Source organism: Pseudopipra pipra, chromosome 3 (genome assembly GCF_036250125.1).
Source record: "Pseudopipra pipra isolate bDixPip1 chromosome 3, bDixPip1.hap1, whole genome shotgun sequence".
Lineage (NCBI taxonomy): Eukaryota > Metazoa > Chordata > Aves > Passeriformes > Pipridae > Pseudopipra > Pseudopipra pipra.
Window position 1 is genome coordinate 5,171,199 of NC_087551.1, and position 19,034 is coordinate 5,190,232.

The 19,034-nt window shown below is 44.8% G+C and overlaps 1 protein-coding gene across 1 annotated transcript in view; it reads right to left on the reverse strand.

Moving 5' to 3' along the window:
- Positions 1-16,186, reverse strand: part of PAK5 (p21 (RAC1) activated kinase 5) — a 221,389-nt gene extending 205,203 nt beyond the window's left edge. Inside the window, exons 1-2 of the mRNA XM_064647526.1 lie at positions 16,125-16,186; positions 15,065-15,096 (exon numbers count right to left, since the gene is read on the reverse strand). The gene's annotated coding sequence lies outside the window, so the exon portion shown is untranslated. The remainder of the gene's footprint in view (positions 1-15,064; positions 15,097-16,124) is intronic.
- Positions 16,187-19,034: the final 2,848 nt, after the last annotated feature.

The following is a 19,034-nucleotide window of genomic DNA, read 5'->3' on the forward strand; positions in this document are numbered from 1 at the left end:
TTCATGGGACCACAAAGTGTCCACTCTGACCTGCCACGTGGTGCCAACGAGAGACCAACAGATACCAGTTGGGTACCCTGGTCTTTGTGCCACAATGTGGCCTGGGTGCATCCATACCAAAAACAACAACAAAAAAAAACAACTAGAAAGAAGGCATGAGGAAAGGGAGAGTAAGCATGATTTCCCTGAGCAAGATGCTGGCTCTGCTTTCTTTCTTCATGCTGTGCAACTATTTGCTAAAGGAAATAATTTCACTAAAGATGCTCCGCTTCCTTTGCGAAATTACTCTTTAAATGCTGATTCTCCATCTGTTGCACAGCTCCAGATTTTGAAAGATATTTAGGGACCCAATAGCTCCCAATTCAAATAGATGTCTGACATGTTTTAAAAATTAAATTTCTGCTTTTACATGTAACAACACACAAATTTAACCCTTGATTTTTAGACTGGGGAAAAAGAATTGTGAGAGCAATTGGAATTATTAAGAAAAACAGACTTGGCCTTGAAACAAGATGCAAACCTTGATGCAAAAGGTTGTGGACCACATCAATGTCTCAGACACACCATGTGCTACACCAAAGAGTTTATTGGTTTGTAATAAGCTCTCAAGTGTGAAAGCAAATGAAAGTTAAACTTCCTTCACATCACACAAGCTCAGTAAAGCTTACTTCAACTCACTTGCCACTTACATCTGGCTCCCAGGAAGCTTGGCAGAGCACCCTACAAGAGGTGCCTACTTCCACACTATCTAACCAACACCTTCTTCATTAAGTGGAAACAAAAAGCAGCCTCAGTAGGGAATTTTTTTCCTATAGGAAAACACGTGTCAAAGCTCCAGAGTCACAGCTATCACATCGTGGGGTTAAGGCACAGAACCACAAGGGCAGAGCAGAAAGGGCTTTGCAGACTAACACAGGCAGCACTCTGTGATCCTCAGCACGGCTCCTAGACCTCCACCAGCCATCACCACCTTCACTTCAGTCCCCTGACAAGTCTGCAAGTCACAGATTATAGAGATGCCTTTAAAATAAATGGCTCCCTTGATGAAGCTGAGCTGCTGGCTGCACATTTTCTCCTCGGCAGTCACCTGAAAACTTTGCACCTTTGCTATATGAATTCAGAACTTAATTTTCCCGTATTGTTAATTTTTAAATTGGCTTTTTTTAATCCATACATTTTCACACTCACACCATGCTTAGCTACACGTTCACATTTTTATAGAATTCTTCAGATTCATTCACAGGAAGTTATTTTAAAGACACTCTAAAAGGAAACACTTCTTGAGTCATCTCTCCATAAAGTGCTTTCACTATTGTGAGTCTATCCACTGAGGACTCCAAGGGACAGCAAACCTAAAATGTATAGCTATCCTAAAACCCTTTTGAGTTGCAAGCTAGAAAGAAATGCTGTATAACTTTTTTGAAATGTGAGCCAGTCTCCAAATAGATGAAGCTCCCAAACAGCTTTCTTGGTTTTCAGATAAAGACTAAACTAGGACACCATGGCAAAGATAATGTGTTCAATACAAGACATGTAACAAGTTAAAGTCAGTCATATATTCTACTTTTCTGTCACCAAGGGATCTTCCACAAAACTGTAATCTCACTGCAAAACCTTGCTTAGTCTTTCATTTCTCATTGCACCACACCAACTCAAAGCAACGGTAAGTCAAGCCCATCTTTCACATTGTTTAAAAATTAAGGTTCAGCACACTGCCAAGTTTCCTTCTTGGACACACAAAGGTCTAAAAAGTTTGCTTCAAGAAACAATTAGCTCTTCCATTCATCCTGTGATCTGTTCATTCAGAAACCAAATGACTGCCCTCTTTCATACTAGCCAAGATTGATGCTCTCATATCTCAGGGTAGCAGTCTGGAGCAGACTGAAGAACCACTTAAAAATGATGTATTCATTATTCATTTCCAGAGTTCATTAAATAATCTTTCATATTTGTTTTCTTTGTATTTTTGCCACGACTGAGTGCAAATAAGCTAACTACTGGGTCTCAGAGGAGAAGATCAAGGATGCTGATTACCTCAGCATACAGCCTGTGTTCTGCTGGAGGTTGCAGAAGCGTGTTTCTCCTCCTGAAAACCCCAAAACATACCCAGTGTAAACAGCAGTCACTGCCTGCAGTCCACATCAGCTGATGGTTTGGGAAGGACTCCGACAGCCCTCAGCAGGGCTTTGACAAGAGTGGAGCATAAAACAGCTTTTCCCCTCGGAAACAGGTATTCAGGGAGGAAAACAAGCAGCAGGAAAAGGCTATCCTTAGGGAAGCAGGGAAGCCAATACTCCACCCCAGGGAAACCATCTCCAGGGAGCAGAGTACAACTTCCATCCCAAGCACCAGGCAGAGGATATCTTCCTGAAAACAGCAGAGAACTGATTGATGGAGAAATCCTGGTGAGGAAGAACCACTGCCCTGGGGAATAGTCAGAATAGGAGGTTAAAACTATACTCCTATTTTAGGATTTTCACATAACCCTGTTTTGGTTGGTTTCCAGTCAGGAAGAAATCCCTGCTCTTCTCCTCATGTCCAGTTCCTTCACTAGATGGATGAATTTTGCAAACCAGGAAAGGCCAGGAGAAAACACACCTCCCCTACACTGGCATTTGATGTAGGACCAGAGGATTTCCAACCAAATTGAAGCCTGTTGACCACTGCATGAGCTGCCTTTATACTGCTGTCCTCAGAATCCTTTATGTAGTCATTGCATCTGCTCCCTTGGGCTCTGGGGGAGGAATAAGCAGCATCAGTGGCCTGAGGGACTACCAGAGTTGTTTTGCAGAAGCTCAGACTGTTATTTAACTGCTACATCCTCAGATGATAGACTTGGGTTATGTCAAGCAGTAGAGATTCACCATTGCCAGAAGGGCAGCGCTCCGGAAAAGCAGCCTTGAATTTGACAGGGTGGAAGAGGAGGGCTGAGGCTGTGGTGAACTGTGCTGCACTGCTGGCCTCAGAACACACTCACATGTCAGGGCCTTGGTGGCCATGGATGTCTCACAGGATTAGCTCCTTCCTGAGAAAGCTCTGCACTTGGGAGAGAATCAGAAAACCCCTAAGGACAGGTAGCAATCCTATGGGGCATATCCCTGTATCTGGTGTCTAAGGCAAGCTCTTCCTCCCTCTCCAGCTGCACATACTTTCCTCAGCACTAGGAAAAAGGGATTAATCAAGTGCCCAGTGCTGAACACAGCTCTGGAGCAAAGGAAAGAGTGTGCAAAGGAGCACTGGCACATGTGCCAAGCCAGGGCTGCAACAGATGCTGCCACAGGGCAGGGATGTGTTGATCCCAGTGCTGTGTGTGTTTCCCAGTCAGAGCAGCACCAGCTCTGCTGATATTTATCTTGGTTTTCCATGGGGCTCTGCTTAGTGCAGCTTTAAATATTTTTCTTCCCTCTTAACATGGTTGCTCAGAATGAGGCAGCTGAAGTGAAATGCAGAGGTCCCGAAATCAGATGGGTTTTGTTAGCAGGGTACATTGCTCCTCTCATCAGCTGCCTCCCACCTCCTTTCCTTCCTCCACATGACATCCCCTGTTGTTTAAGCACTAATGAAGACAGCAAAATGGTTATAGGACTCAGGGGATCATTTATCAGGAATTCCGTGCCTATTTTAAAGGTCTGTTCCATCAAAAAAAAAAATGTAAGGACTTCTCTACTAAGGATACTCCTCAGGAACTAGTTCATTTGGGAGAAGGGATGCAATGCAGGTGAAGAGTAAAGAAATGTCTCTTTGCTGAATTACTACAAAGAGATAATCAATATTTACCTGCATACTTTCTCATCACCCTACAGGACAGCTGCTCCAACACATGGGAGGAGATGAGTAAGGGTGCAAGGGAAGGAAAAAAATTGCTATATCCACTCCCATCCCCTTTTACAGGGCAAATACCTCTATTGAAAAGGTAAAAGAGAGCTTGAGATTTTTACCTGCCACACTCATCATTTACCTGTGCCCAGGTGAGCAGCAAAGGGCACTGCTGAGCTTCATCCTTAAACCTTCCCTTGGAGCAGGATGAGGTGGTTTTTTGTAAGGCATCTTGCAGCTCATATATGGAATTTATTATCAGAGTAGCCTCTGGCACTCTGCTTCCTATAGGAGAGCCAGACTCTCAGACAACTTCAGGAGACAGCAGTTACCTTCACATAACCAACACTTTGAGATCCTCTACCAAACTAGACCCAAGAACAGGTTCAGCCAACCTGAAGGTTTAAACCTCCGTGGCCCACCATGCCCAGGGACATTGGTTGCCTCAGGTCCAGATAAAGCTGCAGCTTAATCAGCCTTGTCCTCTGAGACAGATGTCAAACATTGTTGCTATCGCTCTGCTGGTTGTCAGCATTGGTTTTGGGTCTGCCTGATGATCCAGCCTAAAGGCTGAGGTCTGGTTCAGCCAGAGGAGACTGGGCCAGTTCAGCTAAACTGAGTGTAAGCAAATATAGAGCCCTGGTATCCTACACAGCACAGGGGCTTTCAACAGCTCTGCTGACACCGATGAGGAATCAATTCACCAAGTCCCTTTTCCCAGAGGGCACAATATAGCCCACCTCCAATGCCAGCTGATGCCACCCGTGCAGCACAGAAACTATCCCAGTGTCTTCATTCTTCTTTTCAGTAGGACACTAATATTCTATGTAGTCATAGTATGGGGGTGTTCTGTAAAGGAAACAGTTGTTGAAGGAAGCTGGTAACAGGAGTGGGACCTTTCACCATGACAACACTTCAAACTGTCCAAGGTCATTGGTGTCCATTCAGCAATTGATGAAATTATCAGGAGATAATTAAGAGGGAAGGCATTCACACCACAGACATTCCTTGGCAGCCTTGGCTGGCTATGGGAGAGGCCAAATACTGAAGTGAACTGTCCTCACTTCATGGATTGAGAAGAATCAGGGTAAGACATGTTGGCAGAGAAGAATGACAAAGGAACCAACATCACATCCCTCTCTCAAGAGGGAGATTATTCCCTTCCTGTGCATCTTTTTCGCAGTCTGTTTCTATAGCATCCCTCATCAACACTCTGCTTTGGAACATCATCTGAAGGATTAAAGGGCTTCTCTTAACCCTAGGAGGGAACAAAGCTGAGGCTTCTTCAAACCATGCTGCTTCCAAGGACTCTGTAAGTGAAGTAACCCATGTGATCTGCTCCACTGAACCACAAGGAACACACAGACACCTCCAGACTGAGAGCACTTCAGAGACAAACATAAGCAAAGAGAAAACTACCAAAAATAGAGGTCATGAAAACAGGTGCTGTCATGATGGATTTTCCCCAGAAAGTACACTAAACAGGAATCCTGCTCCAACACCAGTTAGTAACTGCCGGTGAGTTTTCCTGGAAGCTCATTTAAAGTCTATTCCCAGCAGATCTTCACACAACCCTGTTGTGGGTACACAGAGAGCATGAAGCACTTTTCCCTTTCTTTCCCCCTTCGTATCACCCTCCTACAGCTGGCGTGGGATTACAGCTAAGAGCTTCAGAGCCCTTAAAGCAGGGACAGAAGACAAATACATGTGTGCAGCATCCCATGTAGTTCACTCCAGCCAGTCCAAGCAGTGCAGTTGGGTCTGCACACAGCAAGAGGCCACCTGCCCCTCATTAAAAGCCCTGTTGTCACCCACTCTTCCCGGGAAAGCTTCCTGTCGCCATCGCAGAGAACTGACATCACAAGCTGCTGCCACTACTGGTGCTTTTCCCCTTCCTGGGAAAATAAATAACAACAGCAGTCCCCTCCATACTGGGTTGAAACCTGCAATTAAGAATTCATTCAGGGGCAGATCTCTAATTGGTTTCTCCCAGGAGAAGGGGAGACTCAGCAACATGTTGTGTGTGCTGAGAACTAAAAAGGACTCCAGAAAAATGATGTTGGAGGAAGAAGAGTCACTTGGGTTTTTTCCTGTTGGGGCAGGAAGTGCAAGGGAACAGAAAGAGGACAAACACATGCTCCACCACAAGAAGAGGTTTTACACCTAATATTGATGGGTTTAGCTTTTTGAAATTGTTGTCTTTCTCTCAGAATACTTGCAAGACTTAATAAAAACAGGCTTTCTGAAGGAGCCAGCTGCTGCCTGCCATCTCCCCCACACCTATAGAAAAGCAATACAGAGTGGGCTAAGTTTCTGCAGCATCTTCCCTTGCTTTGTTTTATTTTTAACTCTGTGTCTGCCTCCAGTTCTCAGAACAACTCCTGCACATCCCTGTCATTTCAGACTCATTTCCCACAGTGGATTTGGGATTCTTGCAGTATTTAAAGTATCCCTAGATGAAGTGCCAGGGCAGATTATTTTTCTTGATCCCAGTACCCCTTTTTATTATTTATTTTCACCAGGCTTCTGAAAAGTACTTTTTTTCCCCTGAACAAAACAACAAGGACAGCAGGGCCTCGCTGTACACACAGTCCTATTTCTTCTGACCCAAGATCTGATGCTGGTTAGGCCAGGCTGCCACAGCACAAGTTACACTGAGGTCAATCCCTTCCTTCAACACAAGTCAGCAGGCCAGTATTGGACCATGCTCAAAAATGGCAAACATAACACAGTGGGACTTTTCCATCAGATAAATTGTGCCTTGGAAGTGAAGAGAGGATAACTGGGAAAGATATGATTTTTAGTTGCTTCCACTTAGCATCTTTATCTTACTATCTACTGTTTATAAAATTTCCCATTAGACCACCCTTGTGTCTCATGAAGAAGTCAGCATGCTCCCTGAAGATATTTTCAATATAATATTCCTAGTTAGGTTTGAATCATGGCAGAGTAAACTATACCACCTGAAAACAGTAAGCCTGCCACCCCTGCTCTTGTAACCATCACTGCTGTCTCACACTTTTCCCTGAAGCACTGTAGGAAATATTCTCTAGTCCCTATCAAACACCACACATCAAAGCCTGGATCAAAATGACATGGAAAGACAACAGCAGTACCCACAAGTACCAGGCTATGCAATATTTTGCCTTTTAACCATACTGTGTCTCACAGTAGAGGAGCAGCTGCAGCAACTCACCACAGATACATCCTTGTGATTCCCTCCAGCCTCCTGGTGAGGTGAGATGAGACCATTATCATACAAATTCTCTTTTGCATGGAGTACACTGCAAGCTCTGCCCAAGCAGGACAGTCCCCATTACTCTGACAGGGCAACTCAGCCAACTCCTCTCTCACTGGCTTCTCTTCGTCTCAGAAGTTCATTAAGCTGGTGGAGGGTGAAGGCTCAAGTTAATCTTGGGTTGCCTGCATTCAAAATAAGTAGCTAGTCCAGCAAAAAATCCCCTCATGGGTTACTGCCTTCCTCTAGAAGCCCAAACAGTGATTTTTACCTACGTTTTAATACTTTATCTTTTGATGCTTTACCACTATCAACAAGCCAAGCTAACAGCCATTTGTCCTAACTGATCTCTGCCTTTGAGGGATACTATCCAAGTACTCCCCCATTCCCCAAACTCCTTCCTTCCATGCACACACCACTGCTGGTTTTTTTCTTTAGATCTGATGATTCCACAATATCCTGATGCATTTTTTGCTTGACTTGTAATGAAGGCTAAGCAGGAAAAAAAATTGAGTGTGTTCCTGCTTCACCTGCTCTCCTCCAGACCCCAGGATTTTTCTGTACAAAAATAACTAGAGGTGAATATCCAGATTCATACTCAGAAAAACTGGAGCATACTGTCACAAACATGACTAGCTCTGCCCACCCAAAATTTCACTTCACATTTCACCTTCCATGACAAACTTTTTTCCTCCATCTTGCTTTACACAGCGTCAAGATATTGGGATACTGTCAAGAGCTCTCACCTTTCACTGCACAAAATGAAAATTGAACAAGCAGAGATTCCAGCTCAAACTTTTTAAAAATTAAAGACAAAGTAATTGCTGTGTCCACTGAATCATAGCCAGTAGTCCTTGGAGAACAACACTGGGAACTTTGCAACACACAGGTGGATTCCTCCAACCAGAGCTCTGAATTTCCCTTGCTCACAGTGATCAGGTATTTCATCTTCCAGCCAAGATGTGCAGCATGATGAAAGCAAAGGCTTTAGATCTCAAGAGAGAAATTTAATCCCCATTTCTCAGGTGACAAATGGTAATTCACGGGTAGAGAGATTTACCTGCAAGTCTTATTGCAGCAGAACAGGAATATCATTACCTCACTCCTCCCATTTCCTTGCAGTTTCCACAGAGAATGAAGGCAGTTTTGAACCCAGTTTTGACCTGTTTTACTGTCCCAGGAAGGGAAACATGAGAAAGAATTGGTACTTTGTTGGTCTCAATAAGCACTGAGAATTCAGGGGTTCATTGACATTGTTTAACTCCTGGCACCTGAATAGACTCATGTGAAAACTGCCAGGCCTAACAATGAAAAATGTTCTAAGATTAGGAAGAAATGTTACATTGGTGAATCACAGTTTGTCCTGCCAAACCAGGTTCCTGCAATTAGTTTTGAGAACTATGAATGAAGCTCATGCCTTTGTTAGCATGGGCTTTTCCTACATAAAATCTCACCTAGTTTGGGTGTTGTCTTCCCTTCCTCTCCCTCACCTATATTAAGCTATTGATACTTCACTTGCAAGTATTTTTTTACTCATTGGGGCATGAGTATCTTAATCATTATGTTTGTATAAAGCACAAGAGAAGACATGATTAGTCTTGCTTTAGGCACTACTGTCATGTGAGTTTATAATGGCAGTGGTATATTCAAATTATGGTGCATCCACCCCTCCCAAAAACCCCAGTGCTACCTCTCTTGGATCAGGCTGCATGCCAAGAAAGAAAAATATTGAGTTTCTATAGTGTGTTTAAAAAAAAAAATTAACTTATAAAAACTCTAAGATTCAGATTATGGCCTGTTGACTGTCCCTGCATTGAAAGAGGGGGACAACTGTTTCCTGTTACAAAAAAAAAAAAAAAAAAGAAAGGAAACAAGAGACTTCCAGCAAAAGTTCTTCCCTGCATTCTGATTTCCAGTGCAGGCAGGTGGAGCTGAGGGCTCCAGCCAGCACGCAGAGCTCTGCTGGCTGGGGATGCAGCAGTCTGCACAGTGATTGCTCAGGGTGCAGAGAGGGATGCTGGCAGATTGGTCCTGAAGGGTCTTTAGTACAACCAAAAGGATAAAATTCATTTAGCCAGAAGAGATAGAAAAGGCCTTTTGCAATAATATCAATAAAATCTCATTCAATCTCTATCCCCCCCAAATCCCCATTGCAAATTTAAGACTGATTTATTATTAGTTGGCTGAGATGAACAATTAAAATAGAACATTAGAAGACACTTAGGTGAATTCGGCACCTTGTGTGGATATGTGGCAATAAATCTGTTCCCTGGCAGTGTGTGGGAGAATTCCTCCCTACTGTAGATTCATACCCAGTATCAGGCAGGGCCTCACTTGCTTATTGCCAAATAAGCAGTGGGACTGGTGCATAGGATGGCAGCAATCCCAGTCTCTATATGCAGGAACAAAACAGTGCCAGGGATAATTCTTCATACAGGTAAACTGGAGGCATCTCCTTTTTCACGAGGAAATGCCATGTCAGATATTAATATACACAGGCTGCTTCTCCCTTCAACCTGTGTTGTGTTATTATCTGTTTATGAGGGAAGAGAAAAACAACAAATTGTGCAGAGCTCTGACCCTCCCCCCAACAAACCAGTCAATGTCACCAAGCAGATCAATTCAAAGAGCCAAATTCCAATACCTTTATCACACCCAGAAGCTTCTCCAGCTTCTAATGTGAAGAAGGCTGCACAATAAATGATGATCTAAGCAATAAAGTAGTAACAGCTGGATTTTTAGACAGCCCCTGTGCCAGCATAAGAGGGCACAGCAATGCTGCCCTATCCACAAAGGGCCACATCCTGGCTTCTGTTGGAAGCACACGTGTGGGGAGCAGGGAGAAAACCAGAAAATTCCTGGGAGGAGCCTACAAAGCTTATGAGGCAGCACAGGATCCAGCTCCCCTGACATCAGCAGGGCAGCTCCTGCTCTGGCAAGCTCTGTACTGTCACAATCCTTGGGCCATTTTCCATCCACTGTGGCTGGAGGTGTAAGTGCTGGAAGCACAGCTTTTAAACAGCCGAAAGCCAGAAAGCAAATACGTGCTCCAAAGGGATTATTTTAAATTTCTTTGAGCATTTGGGGCTGGGCTCCCAATGAATTCAAATAGCTGAGATTACTTACAAACCCGGCGCTGCTGAAAATCCCCCAAACGAATGACTCCTGCCTTGAAAGGACCTTGGCTCCAGCACAAAGCTATTTCTGCCTTGGCATGATCGATCCTGCCAACCTGCCGGGCTCTTTGTGCAGGAGATCTCGGATCAGCTGAAGGGGACGCTCTGCAGAGAGGCTCCAGTGCTGAGACAGAGCAGTGCACCCAGCAAGGCATCGGGCCACGTGCCAGGTGACTCACAGGAGCAAGGGGACACTCAGAAACCAGATAAAATCACGGAATATTCTGAGCTGGGAGGGACCCACAAGGATCATCAAAGTCCAGCTCTTGGCCTTGCACAGGAGAGCCCCAACAATCCCACCATGTCCCTGAGAGCGTTGTCCAAACACTCTTTGAGCTCAGGCAGGCTTGGTGCTGTGACCACAGCCCTGGGGAACCCATGCCAGTGCTCAACCACCCTCTGGGTGAAGAGCTTGATTACTCTATCTGGGCCTTCCCTGCAGATCTGTGCTACTCACTGCCTTCCAAGGGTCCTGCCCACTGGGAACACGAGGAGATCTGATCCCTGATGCAGCACAAGCAGCCACAGTTCTGCCAGCCAAAGGCTCTGCACCACTCTGAGGGATGGCTGGGGAGGCAGGAGGAGCATCCTGACTCTAGAGGAATGAAGGTAGCTTGGGATGCAGCTGCATAAGAGGAGCAAAAGCTGCAACAAGGCAGCTAGACTCTTCTTGAACATGACTTTGGACACTGCTCCTGCTTCAGGGACAAGCAGAAGCTTCTCTTATTCACCTTGAACTATTTATTACAAACAAGAGTCAGATATAAAGCTTAATATTAAACATTTTAATCTTGTTTGCATGTGTGCTGTGGGATTGAAAACCCCCACAGGAATAACTGACTCCCACAAACAGCTTTAGTACCAACTTCAGATCCCCTGACAGGTATATGCTCACAAAGTTGGGGGTAAGGACAAGGCAAAAGCCAACACTGAAGCTCATCAGGTGAGGCAGCCTTACCACCCCAGGGTTAAGTCCCTGAGCAGGTAACACACAACTCCCTGCCCAACCACTGTGCCATGCCAAAACCAAACCAATTTGCCTCTGATTAGCTGTCCTTTTATAATCACACAGACCTCACATCTTCAGCTCTGTGTTCAAGGTTCTGCTCCATCCTCAGTTCTTCACCTCTTCCTGCCTTTTCTCAAACCTTCCCCTGCACACCAAACGTCACCCTCAGCCCCCTACACTGAGCAGACAAGTCCCAGCAGTCCATCACCCTGCAGCCAAGAGTCAGCCTAGACATTAAACCCTTCACTTTTGGCCTTTCTTTAGGAGTGGAAAAAATAACTGGTCCACAGACATATTGCAAAGGCTTAACCTCCATCCCCCAGATGCAGGAAAAGTCAAATAGCAAACCATAAATCTAGAGTATGGTCAGGTCAGGTGTGGGAAAGAAGCTCCTCTGCAGCTCTCTGTGCCTTGGAGGTGCTCCAAGGGCCACCCCACCCCTCTCACCATCCCAAATCACTTCCAAAGGTGATTTGCAACTAAGGGCCATGGTCTCTTTGCTAAGCAGGCAACCACAGAAGGGACATCAGCTCCCTTGCCCTTGTGCCTTTACTTCCACCCAGGCTCACGTTGCCTGCAGAGGGGCATAAGAGGAGCCCTCATCTCCTCTGCTCAGCTTCAGAGTCAAACTAACAGCCAAGCTCCCAGCAGAGCAGTCCCCAACATCCCTTGGAGCCCATAACAGCAAGAAAAATGTCAGAGGCAAGGGCCTATTTTAATCTCCCTATTATCTGGATCATCCTGGTCGCAGAGAACATTACTTAGGAACCATGGTTTCAGCTGTAGTAGTAACACTAAAGTAATGATCTATTTTAATTGTTTATTTGTCTTATTATTTCTCTAGTCACCTTTAAACTCCATCCCTTCACCTTGGAAAGGTGCTGGGAGATCATGAGGAAGCCCAAGTCTCTGGTAACATTTTAAAAGCATTTTTGACATAAATCAGAGACAAATATGCCACAGAGCTGCTCTGAGGCCAACAGCAAGAAAGGAAGCACTGCTGTAGGCACTGATGGGATCTGGGAAGGCAGCTGAGCCTCATAATGGGCTTAACAGGGGTCCCAGGGTAGCCTTCATCCTCACCTGGGGGTGTTCATTTGTGGTCTCTGCAGGCTCCAAGAGACTCCTCTTAATAAAAGGTCTCTTTTTTTGGCAAGTGTGAGAGCTGCAGTCTGACTTGTGGGTGGTTGCTCAGACAGTCAAAGTAACGAGGATTTTTCCCACATAAGAAAGCATCTCTAAGGAAGTATTTCAGAAATCAATATCATCCCTCAGTCCAAAGCTGTCTGCAGACCTGCATTGAAGTCCACAGGAAATTTTGGATCAGGCCTCCACTTTCTCCAGTCCTTTCTCATTTTCTTACACTGCAAGAGCACACCTGGATCAGGCAACATAAAAGCTTCTCCTCAGCATGCCAGCACACCCATGCCTGACCTGTAACATCCCCTGCCGTGCCAGGACTGGCCTTACCAGCAGTGCAGGTTGCCAAGTGTTATCACACTCCAGTGTTTGGAACTTACTGTCAAATCTATGTTTTTCCTGCAAGTGACACCTCAGATTCAGCTCCATATTATGCACACAGCTCATATGAGAACAAGGCTCACTAATTACTCAAGAGGAGTCTGTAACTGTGCATGTTTTAGAAACAGGCAGGTCAAAGAATACTCCTTAGAACACCTTCACACCAGGGGCAAGAATTAGGTTGAGAGAAGCAGAGTTTTCCTCAGATGATCTCTGGTTACTCAAAATATTTTGGACATTTATTAGTTTTTCAGGAGAGGAAAGGAAAAAATATTCCACATTCAGAAGTTGGGGAGTTCTTGACAGATTAGCTTCCCTCACTTGCAATTTTCAGCAAGTTTCTCCATTAAAAAAAAAAATCAATTATTTGCAGAGCACTAGGAGGTGAAATTGAAATAACTCTCAGGAAGTTTCCAGGGCAGTTTTCATTCCCATTTAAGAGATATATTAAGACATTGACCCATAAATCCATAGAGATAGTCTTTCTGTTAGACCGAGGATGCATAAGGCTCCTTTTTTTTGCCTCAAACAAGGCTGAGGAATACTGCCAGGAATAATTTTAAACCTGCTGCAGCGTATATGGAAGATGAAGAACACAAGGGTTAACAGCTTAAGCTACATATTTGCCTGGTCTATCTTGAAACTCAGTCTTTCTGCTGTATAGAACAAACCTGGCCTCCTTTTGAGTCACTTGAATTATTCCAGATGCACATCCAGGTGATGGGAAGTTGACATCATGGCCCAGAGGAGCACTTGCCATTTCCCCTTGAGTGGGTTCCCTGTCTGAGGTAGCCCCTTTCTGGGCAGAGAAAAAACAGACATATGAGACTTTGCCAAGAGCCCTCAGTGACAGAAACAAGGCTCCAAAAGGATCAGTAAGCTTGATGTCTTCCCTTTGCCTAACAAACCTCCTCTCCAGGCAGTTGCCCTGTTGGCTTTCCAGGCTCTCCTTGGAGAGGTGAATTACAGAGGCAGCACCGAGTCCCCCTGGGCAGAGATATAGTAAACAATAGGTGAGGATGAAAATATAACCTTAATAGGGGAGGAAAAAGCAACAGGAAGAGAGTCTGAGACAGATTCAGCCCCAGTTTCAATAGGGGAGGAGAGGCAGCTACACCAATGCAGCACGTTCTGTGAAACACCAGCAAGGACTGCTCCAGGCAGTTCTCTCAGGGAGGTTTATGCTTTTCTGTCTCAGCCCAAAGCACTAGTTTTCAAGGTAGAAGTGACTTTTTCCAGAATGCTACAGCTGTTCAATATCCAGGCTATGAGCAAAACCCAAGTCCCTGCTCTTTTTCTAGAGCTTGGTCTCTTCCACCACTCTGCACAGCACATAGCAAGAGAATTTGCTGAAGAGAGAGAACCTGTTCTTGCCCAACACAGTGAAAGCTGGAGCAAAAGGTGTTACCCAAAAGTCCAAACTGAATATGTACAATAACCTTGTTCAGATGGGCAGCAGCACTCATGGGCTCTGTAAGGAAGAGTAAACAGCTGCCTGGCCTATATAACACAGATAACTAATATGGAGTAACAGCTATTGGTGAGCAGTACAGTCCTGGGATCTGTAAACCCTGGATCTCCAAAAAAAAAGACGAAATATTATGCCCACCTGTCAAAACCCTCACCCTCAGCTTCTGAGCCTCCTAACCCTGGAATTCCTCTAACACTGCACCTAGAAACAGAATCCAGCTCACTCCTCAAAGAGGGGCTCAGCTTAACATCGAGTTTCTCATTGAAAGCAGCAGATAATGGCTAAGGTAGTGCTGACAAAACAAGGCCTTGAGGGAAAAAGAATCCCTGGGACTGTGCCTACATTAGAAAAAAAAAATTAAAACTGTATGCTTGACTGGACTGCATATGTCTCTTGTTTGTCTGACTGAGGGTGATCTAAAGTCCTGTTGCGTGGCAAGTAGCTCACAAATAAAGACTGCTAATATGTGAGGAAGCCTTTCCTTCTTTTTCTGAATCATTTTTATGGATGCCTGAGGTTATTGCAAACTATTGCATCAACACTGAATCACTCCTTCCTTTGCATATTTAAGTACAAACCATCCTCTTCATACAACTTTGTTATTCCGTTGAATCAAAGCAATAAAAAAGGGAGAGGAAAAAGGCCACAACATCCTTACTTTCAGCTTCCCAAGTCACTTAGTCTCAACTTGAATTTTAGCTACACATCCAGACAGCAGCACTAGTTGTTACATCAGGGGTTTAGAAGCAAGTGGAAAGGAGGAGGTGAAACAAACCCAGGAGACAGCCAAAAGGAAAACATCTTTAAAGCTCCCCTGAATTGGTGACACTTACCTGTTTGTTCCATTTTATGCCTCTGGGTCTCTCTGAAATAGAGAAGAGCAATTATAAAGTGACCCACTTTCCTCCTGTTTAGTGTAAGGAGGAAACAGGGGGAAGGGGAAGAAGGGGAGGAGAGGGAGAGTTGCAAAAGGATAATAACAAAGGGGAGAGAGAAGGGAAAAAAAAAAAGGCAAATCCTCACAGAAGGTAGGAGGGTAAATTGTGATGACCCAGTTTAAAGGAAGAGCAGGAACTAGACCTACTAACAGTCAACACCCTCCCACACACTCTAAGGAGATGAAACTCAGGGCTTACAGCACTTCTTTGTGGCACAAACCCATCCCTCAAGGACAAAGTTTATGCAGCTAAAGTCTAACATTGAAAGAAGGTGCCTCTCCCATCATCCCTTTTACCTGGGTAAGGGAGGGGTGGAGCAACATCCCGGTTGGGATGGAGCAAATCAGGGCCAGGTGCTAAAAATTAAGGACCAAAGAACTCAGGCAGTTTGCAGTAGCTGTGGCTCCAGTTTGCAGTAGCTGTGGCTCCCTCCCAGGTGAGGCTGGGAGACACATCAAGATGCCAGGGGAATGGACAATCTTTCTCCTTGTAAAGACTCAAGAAGTGGCATCACATGTGCTCAAGTCAGAGGAAATCACTGGATCTGGTGGCATGATCTGCCATGGCAGCTGTAGCCTTCCTTCTGGTTTGGGGCAGCATCTTCAGGACGTCTTCGTCTGCTGTGGCTGTCACCATTTGCTGTGACAACTGATGAACCCATAAGTCTGCAGGGGACCCTAAGAGCTGTCTGTTTTCTGGACAGAAACTGGTGTTTGGGAGGAGAAGGGGTGTTCTGGTTTGCTTTACACTTTTGTCTTTTGCCTAAAGATTAGTGATGTTTCTATTTCCCTCCTTCAATCCCATTTACTTCACTCAGTATAATCAGACACAAGTGGAATGAAGTTGGTACTCGTGCACCACTTCACACCATTCAAAAATGATTAAATAAATACTGTAACAAATACATGTACTGTGTGGTTGACAATTCTAACCATAAAGGAAGGAGTAGCCATACCCTCATCTCCAGGTGGATTATTAAAAATCACAAGCCAGCTTGTTGAACTCATCACAGCTCCACCGATTTCAAAGCCTACAAACAAAGAGAATTGCAGTTCTCAGTTCCAAAAGTCTAGACACAGTTTTAAATTGCCTGTGTTCCTGTAATCAAGAAATATCCCCCCAAAGCATGACCTTGTTTATTTTAATAAAGCAGAATAGTTTTAAATGAAAAATGGAGTTTAACCTTTACCTTCTGTCCCTCTCACAGGCACAGATACCTGTGTTTATATCCCCTTTCCTCTGTAAAATATAGACCAAATGATCCTACTCCTCCTTCCTCTGTGTCCAACATCTTTGTGACTCTGTGCCTAGTGAGACTTGGGCAGAGCCTTCTTCTCATGACAGTTGAGCTTGGCCTAAAACTCCAATTGGCAAGGTTTTTGGAGACCTCAGACCAGTCCTACCTCCAGACCAGAATATAATTCCTATTATATTTATAATTATAATAATTATTCCATGATTATGTTGTGACAACTTCTCCTTTACACATCAGATAATAGATGTTAGAGCCTGGCCTTGCTGGAAATGACACAGTCAAACTGGACTGTGTAGGTGTGGGAAGGACCCAGCCAGGGCAGAAGGAGGTGGGGTCAGCAGTGGAGACACAGACTCACCAAATATTTAAGTCCTGGTTGCTCTTTAAGCAACTAGGTGGGAATTGAGTACCAAAATACCTTTGGGGATCTGGCTCTGCACATCTAAGAGAGTAATCAGGAAATCAGTGGGGACTCATCTCTGAAGGTTGATGTTAAAATCATATTTTAAATCTCTCTATTTTTGAACATAAGCCTCAGAGGAATCTTGGCTTGGCTTGAAGTGGAGCACCTGATCATAGACAGGTCCTTAAAAAAGCCCACAGCTTAACTGTATATCTAGAGATCCCGAAATTGCAGGGGAGAATCAGGCCCAGCCATTCCCTCAAATTTAATCAGAAGCAGCCTGGGGCACACAGAGGCAAGTACCACTGATGGTCAAAATTCAGTAGTTACATAAACAGCAGTGAATGACAGAAAATAACTGGGAGTTCTGCATAAAGGGCTCAATCCTCAAACTGTTCTTATCACACGGCCCATAACAGATTAGGGCATGCCTTGGCATCTAAGACTGGAAAATGCAGAAAGTGGAGAGGCTGTGAAATGTTCAGGGCCAAAGCAGGTACATTTTCCCTCTCTTTTTTGCTTTATGCCCAGTTCAGTTCATTTCCCAGCCACATACTTGAGGCACAGATGGGCAGTGCTGGGATAAACAAGATATTTCCCTCTCTGCTGAGAAAAAAATAAAGAATGGAAATGTCTGAGGAAGCTGGAAGAAATTGAGGCAGACTTTGTGTCACAGCCGGCTCCAGGAGAGCCCAGGAATTCACGTCCAGGACCTGGTGGCACTGTCAGCACTGTGGGGTTTTGCTCACTTAGCTGCCTCACAGCCCAGCTTGGCAGCACCCAGGAGTGTGTGTTGGAGGCTGAGGGTGATGCTGTGACAGCCAGGAAGCTCCAGCTGCCCACAGATCTCAAATCATGGCCAAAACAAGGGCTTTCTTTCCACCTCTGAACCTGCTGCAGGCTCTGCCTGCTCTGCCCTTTGCTGGCTCCTGGCTGGTAACGTGGGAACCCACATCATGTCCCTCTCATACAGGAAAGTGTGTTCCCTGTCTCATTATTCATGGGCTGTGCCCACAGGTACCAGTTGTTCAGCCTGCTGAATATTTGCCTGAATAATTAGGAATGAGCTGAATCATTCTTAGACCAAATTCCGGTTTTCTATCTCCTCCTTCCTCATTTATAGGCTTTGCTTCTCACAGCTCTCCTGAATACAGTGTGAAATGAGTGTTCAAGTACTATGGGATAGAGTAAAAAAAAAAATCCCCATGTACTTTTTCTTTTTTTCTTTTTTTAAACCATCCTCAAAAGATGCTAAAGAATCAGCTAAACTTGCTTAGTAGCACTTATTGCGACAGAAATCCTAGTGCTTTGGTGCAAAAGGCTGCCCCCCTCTGCATCTTCCAGGATAGAGGCATCTGTGTTCCTGAATGACACAGGATATATCCCTTCCCTCACTCAGAATAACTGTAGGAAAGGTAGTTGTTCCTACTAAGCTTATTGGGTGACGTTCGTGATCTCTTTAATGATTCTGTCCTATGTTGTTTTATTAAAATACATGATTTCTGCTGCAGCAGAGCTTGAAAATGAATCTTAAATTGAACACAGTTTTCTCACTGGAAACCTACCTTTTATCCTGCTCCCACTCCCTCCCTGCTTTCTCTTCCTTTTTCCATCCCTTATCCCTCTTTCCCCAAGTTATGCTGCATTTTATTTTGCCTTCACTGCATTTTCCTCCCTGGCTTTTGATAAAAGGAGCCAAATTCATCCCTGCTGGTATCCAATGGACTGAAATTCTTCTCAAAGGCGTTATTGGGCTGAATCCAAACCCAGCCAGCATTTTGCAGTGCTGGTGGCTTAGTCAAAACAGCAGTTTATAATTTCTCTTTTCCTTCCCTTATCTACCGTTAAGATGAATTATTAATAAGTACTAGTATTGCTCTCTGAAAAATCATACTTTATTTCAAAACCACCTATCAGACAAGCTGTCTGACTGAAAATTCCTTTTTAACTTTCCGTGTGTGCTTGGAACTCGCACAGTGCGTGCGCACAGACAGCCTGGATTTCAGAGCAGGGCTCACTCTGGGATTCCTCCTGCCATCTGCAGTGCTCACCTAACCCAAGCGCCGGGCACGATTAACCCGTGCGTGAGCCGGCCAGGAAAGGTTTGTTTTTCCAAATTGTCGTTTGTGACGCTAAATCTGCTTCCCAATCAGGCTGCTGTTCCAGATCCCTCACCTGGAGGGGGGGGGGTGTCTGCACAGCGTTAA